General features: G+C 34.1%; 1 pseudogene; it reads left to right on the top strand.

Moving 5' to 3' along the window:
- Positions 1 to 786: 786 nt before the first annotated feature.
- On the top strand, positions 787 to 1,541 carry LOC124885605 (annotated as a pseudogene).
- Positions 1,542 to 7,547: the final 6,006 nt, after the last annotated feature.

Below are 7,547 nucleotides of genomic sequence, written 5' to 3'. Positions count from 1 at the left end.
GTGTTGATATTTATGAAATGGTTAGACATTGTTTTAGTTATGACTTTTAGTATTGTTTCTGCTATCTTATTATGTGGTTGGGATTAACCCAACCCCTGGGATTGATGTGATGATTGTTATGGGTTATCAGGAAACCTCCGGTTCATATGGGCTTGAGGTGCCCATATGACATGGCCCAATTTTGGGTCATTTCATGTAGCAAAAAAATGTGCTTTCTCATGTTCTAATTCTTCACAAAAACCTAGGGTAGGAAGCTTGAAATCCATATCATATCATATGGATATAGAAAGTCCGATCAAAAAAAGAAAAAGGATTGGGAATGCTTGAATGGATGGCTTCCAAGGACAAGGCTCGATCCTGCATAATTAAGACCAATAAGCATCTATTTAATTTACTTAGTACACTCACAAGTGTTCACAGTGTTGCCCTAGGTTCGTGTTAAAGGCATATTTTACAGAACAACTTACTCTATTGATGTAATATTCATTCGTAGTGGACAGGCGTACTGTTCTAAAGACAGAGAGCCCTAAGAAACCTAGAAAGAAAAAACCATTATAGGGACTATAACTAAGAAAGAATAAGAATAAAAAGAATAACTTGAGTAAGATGCCATAAGGCTTTTGTTTTTTTTCAGTATGCCATTCCGCGAGTAGGGAATGTGACACACAAGCGAAGAAAAAAGAAAGCACGGGGACTTCTTTTCTTTTTTGGGGAGAAATACTTTGATTGCATATTGAATATAGATCTATGTCTTTCTTGTTACATTAGCTAAGAAAAAATTGTCACATGTCCCTTTCGTTATTACAACCTTCATTTTTTATGTCAAATACCAGAAGCTACGTGCAAATTCTTATTGGATCTCTATTGTTCTTAACTACAATGACTATTCATTTAAGACTTTGGGTAGCACTATTATATCTTCAACAAGGTGGAAATTATCGTATTCTATATCTATATGTTTCTGTGGCTCAAATAAGTATTCTTGTTATTATCGTTACATCTATTAACACTTTTTTTCCTATTACCAAACCTCTTTTTCCTTTGCTCTTCAAAAACTGGTACAGAAATAGGTGCTTTTTCTATGTTGTTTACCTTAGTTACTGGGGGGTTCAGGGAAAACCTATGTGGGGCACCTTTTGGGTATGGGGTGCTCGTTTAACCTATGTATTCATCTTGTCCCTTATTTACTTGGGTTCACTGTGCTTTTGATTTTTCAAAAGCTTTTTGTCAAACCTACTCCTATTTCAATCCGTGATGGATCGATCAATATACCAATAATCAAGTCTTAAGTCAACTAGTGGAATACATTGCAACAACCTAGGAGAATTACCTAATCTGGTACATCAATACATGTTCCTATGACCATTCCAATCTTATTTAACTTTGCTAACTCCCCCTTCTTAACCCGGATCTTGCTCGTTCTAGAATCATATTTTCCTATTCCATTATTTCTCAAATCTCCTTTAATGGAAGAAATAGAAGCTCGAGAAGGAATACCAAGACCTATTTCACTCATTGAGTCTGTTTGCATCCATGGTTGAATGGTTAAAGTGTCCAACTCATAATTGGCGAATTCGTAGGTTCAATTCCTACTAGATGCACACCAATGGACCCTTCCAATAAATCTACAGGAATTGACTTTGTATCAATGGAATCTCATCATACATACATAATAAATTGATGTGGTATATGTATATCATAATGAACAATAATAACTAGCATTGTTATTAAGACTTTCACTCATAGGTAATAAGATCAATTTATTGATGGAATCTAATATGTAATATTTACCGACAAAAGTATTTCGTTATTGGGGAAAGTCAATATACTTCTAATTTCGAATCAGGATCAACTAGGACAGAAATAAAGCATTGGGTTGAACTTATCTTTGGTGTCAAGGTAATAGCTAAGAATAGTCATCGACTTCTGAGAAAGAGTAGAAGAATGGGACCTATTATAGGACATATAATGTATTATAGACATATGATCATTAGGCTTTATTCGGGTTATTCTATTCCTCCTCAATGAAATAAAAGGACAACAATCAAAATAGTTAACAACATGGAAATACATTAATACAAAACTTCTACCTCAAGCATACACAATGGAATCCTAGACAGTCAAGTGAAATCCAATCCATGAAATAATTTGATCTATGGATAGCATCATTGTGGCAACAGTCGTAATGCCAGAAAAATCATTACCGCAAGGCAAAGAGGGGGAGGTCATAAACGTCTATATCATAAAATTGATTTTTGATGGAATAAAAAAGAAATATATGGTAGAATCTTAACCATAGAATACAACCCAAATCAAAATTCATATGTTTATCTCATAACTATGAGGATGGTGAGAGGAGATATACTTTACATCCTAGAGGGGTTATAATTGGAGATACCATTCTTTCTAGTATAGAAGTTAATATAAAAATAGTAAATACCCTAAATTTGAGCGTTGTTTGAACTATTGATTTACTTAATTTGAAATAACAAATTAGGTTTACGACTACCTAGAAATTAACCAATGATTCAATTTGAGTACCTCTACAGGATAGTCCTCAACAGAAAACTGAAGAGTAAGAGCAACAAGTGATTGAGTTCATTAGTTCCTCATATAAAATTATTGATTGACAAGATATAGTAATATGGAGAAAAAAATTCTTTCAAGCACCGACAGAACCAAAAGTTCCCCTTCTTTCAAAGAGAGTAGGATGGGTTATTTACATTTTATTTGATGGTCAGAGGAAAATTAAAAGCTGAGTAATGGGAATTTAAAATATTTCCCTGGGGAAAAATAGGGATATGTCCTACCTTACCCATAATATGTGGAAGTATCGACCTAATTTCATAGAGTCATTCGGTCTGATGCTACATGATAAGCATAATTCATATGATAAATAGGAAGACCCAAGATTTAGAAGATCATTACATGATTGATTCGGAAGGTTTGGAATCATATATATATATATATCCATGTGCTACTTCATTCTATGATATATAGAAGATCCATCTCTATAGATATCATCATCTATATCTAGAAAGCCCTACTCTTTGGAAGAATCTTAAAAAAAAGTGTTTGGGAATTGATCAAAAAAAGAATTTACTTCAAACGATATGACCTTAGGAACGACCATACATAAGATAGAAATTATATTTGAAAAATAAGGGACAATTAACTAGAGTAGTGGATGAGATAGTACTAGAGTCATTCAATGAGCCCTTCTCTCTATTTTATTTTATGTGTATCAACTATTGATTCTATGACATCAAAGTATGCTAACAATATAAAAGAAATCCAAGTACATACAATTATGGTAATGACGCATCATTGATAAAGAAGCTTGCCATCCCCAGATTTGTCCCCTACAACAACTTCATTGGCATATTCCTCTTCCCCTTCTATTCCCAAAAGTTGATTCAATAGGCTTTCTTTATTGATTCAAAAATCTTCTTTCATGATACATGGACACTAAGGTTAGTTTCCATAGGGCGAAGCAGCAACCTCATTCATTCTAATAACATATTGCTCTATTTTCTCTAGATCAAGTCTATATATTGACCAAGACCTGTACATAAAATCATTCTAGCTTATCTTCTTATAAGGAAGTCTAAGATATTTCCCATTCTAAAAGCCTTTCTAAACTCTTGAACTTATGAGAGGATTCTTTTCAAGCTAATGAGTAGAAATTAAGTATAAAGAAGATGACAAAAGAAATCTTATTTGGAGATCAGTGTACCCATAGATCTATATAAAAATGAAAAAAAATCATCTTAAAAACCCAAGATTTCAGAGGCAAATGATGAAATAAAGGTTTTCGAAGTCATCCATGGAGGTCGGGTATGCTCTCTGTCGAGCTATCAATTTCCCTCCTATCATAATGACAAAACTGGATTCAGAGGTTGTTTCTCTTAAGACAAAAACATACGACTGCAGTCACGAAGGGTTTCCATATTATCATTTTTATTTTTTTTAGTTAGGTAACATGAGCACTTGAGGAGACCAGAGAGTTGTCGCTGGGGCAGAAACACTCTTAACTGGGGGGGAATGCTTTATATTCGACCTTTGATTTGATGATGCCTGTTTCATTGTGGTAGAATAGTACTCCACCATTCGATCTCTGTCCTGGTCAGTGACAACAGCTGATTGTTTTTTTAAATTGAGGGTTTTGACTTTCCTTTTGTTCTGTATAGTGGTTTATCCCTGACTATCTTAGGGGAAAATTTCTCTCTTCTCTATGAAGACTCTCAAAATGTAGTTTGTTCACAGTTAATGGGAATAATACAACATGAAGACAGGATGCATTAATATTCATAACTAAAGACGATACTAAATAGGCTTCTATGTTGCATTGTACTGCTTTCTTTGAAACCTATTCAGACTGAGCGAGATATGATACACTTTGATTTCTTATTGCATAAAAGTTCTTGAGCAACCATCACGAAATATTTTTAGCGGGGAATGCAGATGAGTACAGTGATCAAACAATTATTGTCTCCGTACAAAGTGTCATGAGGGCATTGTTAAGCATACTAAAGCATTGGTCGCTCTTGATTGTTACAAAAAATAATATGCTAATCTTAATCTCACTACACAGGCTACCATTATATCCCTATTCCATGTTAATTTGAAAACACTGGACATCAGTGAAAAGCATATTTATATAAACGTAGGAACTCCAACTAATACCAAGAGAGAAGCCGTATTTGATAATAATAATTCTTTGGTTGATATAAAACCATTCGTAGTGAAAAACTACACAGGACAAGATAAAAGTGTACTAGAATATCATAATCGATCTCTTAAAAAGGTGGAAATTTTAAGAGAAATAATATCTAATGAAAAGAAGGAAGGGAAAGATCATAAATAAGCACTGGCATATTGACTACTTGAAATAAATACTATATAAGAAAAATGGGAGGGAATGATAAGAAAGTCTATTTGTAGGCAACAAGGATTTGTGATGTGCTAGATTTTTGTAGCACATTTAGAACTTTTTAACTTGAAATAATTATAAGTTCTTAAGTAATTATTGGTGTTTTTGATTTTATTTCTTAATATTTTGTAGGAAAGTCAAGAAGCATAGAAATAAATAACAATGGAGAAGAAGAGCTGAAATCTGAGCAAAAAGAGCTGAAAACATGGCTGACGACAATCGTGATAAGTCGTCAGCCTTGTGATCGGCTATTAGTATTGGTGTCAACCTTAACCATGGAGTTGTAGTCTGAGAAGAAGTTCTGACGACATTGGTGATGTGGCGGCAAAGTCTTGATAAGTCGTCAAGAATGGGGTCAGCCTTAAGTAGAAAGTTAACATGGGAAGAAGATATATGACGACATTGGTGATACGCCGTCAGATACCTAATGCGGTGTCATCCACATCAACAGCCTAAGATAGAACCTGAAGGCAACTAAAGCCTCTCTGACGCCATCCGTGATAGGGCATCTACTTCTTGACGCGGCGTCAACCTGGGGGTCACCTATTTCGAATAATTTTATCAATTTTGTTATTTTATTTTCTTAATTAGGCTTTAGTATAAATAACATCTTTTAGGGTTTTTGATTCATTCATAATTCATCTATCTGAACAATTTTATTGGGGGGCGGAAAAGGAGAGAAACCTCTCATTGAGGGTTCCTAACATTCTTGTAAACATCTTTCATTTGATGATTGATTGTGGGTATGATTTATTACTTATTTTTCATTATGAATTCAATACATATTGTTGATCTTTGTATCATGAATAGCTAATTTTCTTTATTTGAGTTATGGGAACCTTGATGTGAATACTAATTTAGCTTGTGAATCTAATGTATGTCCATAAGAAATTGATTTTGTATAAACCTTTCTTTATTTTAATGATCTTTCTTGGCTGCAACTTAATAGAGTCAGCACTACAAACATCACTTGTCTGAGAGGAAAGTGTTTGTTAGGTTACTTTAATGAAACAATCACTTGTCCGAGAGGAAAGTGCTTGTCGATCAATGTAACGATCTCTCTTAGTTGCAACTTGAAAGGTGAGCCCAAGAACATCACTTGTCCGAGAGGAAAGTGTATGTGGAAAAAGAATGAGTTTACATGGACTCGAAAGATTTTAATCTTTAGTTTAATGGAAAATGCCTTAACCAGATTTGCCTACATGAGAACATAGTTGGATAGAAAACACACCCTTTAAGTTCGAGAGAATTAACGGAGACACTACCTACTGAGGTCGAGAGACGAATGGGTAAATAATAGGATTCAACTCTTCTTGCAATTGAAGTGACAATTGGAACTCTGAAGTGATTTCCAACCCAACCAATGTAAGCATCTTGGTAACCATAACTCTAGTGTCCCATGACATTGGTAAATCAAAGTGTTAATCAACTTTTGTTTAACCATTTAAAATCCCCAAATTTTATCTTTTTCTATCATTTGTTTAAATTCAACTTGTAGCTGTAGTTTCAAATTAGTTTGATCGCCAGTCACATTGTTCCTTGAGGATTCGACCCTGACTCCGAAGTTGGGTAAATATATTGACGACAAACGCCTTGCACTTATTTGAGGTGTAAGTTGAGCATTATCAATTTGCTGCTTTCTTAGTTAGAAAAATGGAGCGAGGCAGTTTACTTGCCTTTACATGATTCCTACATTGATCTCTCTATACCTTACTTATTATGAGTTGAGAAATCGATATAAGAGATAATCCATTAGCAAGAAAAGAAATAAGATATAGGTGAGCCCGGGGAATATTATTGAAAGAATACCCCTTATAAAAAGTTCTTGGCCCATCCTTCACTCTATTTATGGTTAGCCGGAAATGAGACATAGAGTTCTATTCCATTTATGAATTTTGCCTTGCACCTTACACTAAATAGAATCTTTTGCACATGCATATAATAAGGAAGAAGACCTTTCCGGCTATTTCTTATCCTTGATAGCATAGGAAAGAGAGATTTCAGAATCTGTTTTCTTCACTACTACACACCTTTCAAATATATTTTTCTTACTCCAAGAGTTAAAAGAACCTCATATAATTGGTTATACTATCTGGAAAAATAGGAGTATTAGTACTTGCTAAAGCTAAAGGTTTTATCCCTCTTGACATGTGAAAAATAAAAATAGTCTACCAGATAAGCCAAGTAAAATAGTGCCAGAAATAGATGAAATTGTTTTTTATTCTTTTTTAATTTGGAGAAGTCAATTCCTTATTCAATACTCCGCTAAGGGGTACTTCAATTAACACTTTAGTAAATCCAGTTCAAGTGGAAGACTGAGTAAGGTATGGTATAAAGTCAAATCAATCTCCTCTAATAGATAATAGAGGTCTCTAACCTGACCACCGTTAATCGGTCTATTATTCTAGTTCTATATAGTATAACCCTACAAAACGAATACTCATCATTTTTAGCCTGGTCCATGTGTGGAAGATCTTTACCATAAAGTATCCCTATCCTTCCAATAAGAGAAGTTACACCTTTTTCTAAAGCCCTTACTAAACCATAAGGAAGTAGTCTGATTTGATATAGCATGGAATTTTCCTAGCTACCACGGAAAGTATAGTCAGAAAAG

Source organism: Capsicum annuum, chromosome 7, assembly GCF_002878395.1.
Source record: "Capsicum annuum cultivar UCD-10X-F1 chromosome 7, UCD10Xv1.1, whole genome shotgun sequence".
Taxonomy (NCBI): domain Eukaryota; kingdom Viridiplantae; phylum Streptophyta; class Magnoliopsida; order Solanales; family Solanaceae; genus Capsicum; species Capsicum annuum.
The sequence above is the reverse complement of the archived record's forward strand: the minus strand, read 5'-3'. Positions and strand labels throughout refer to the sequence as shown.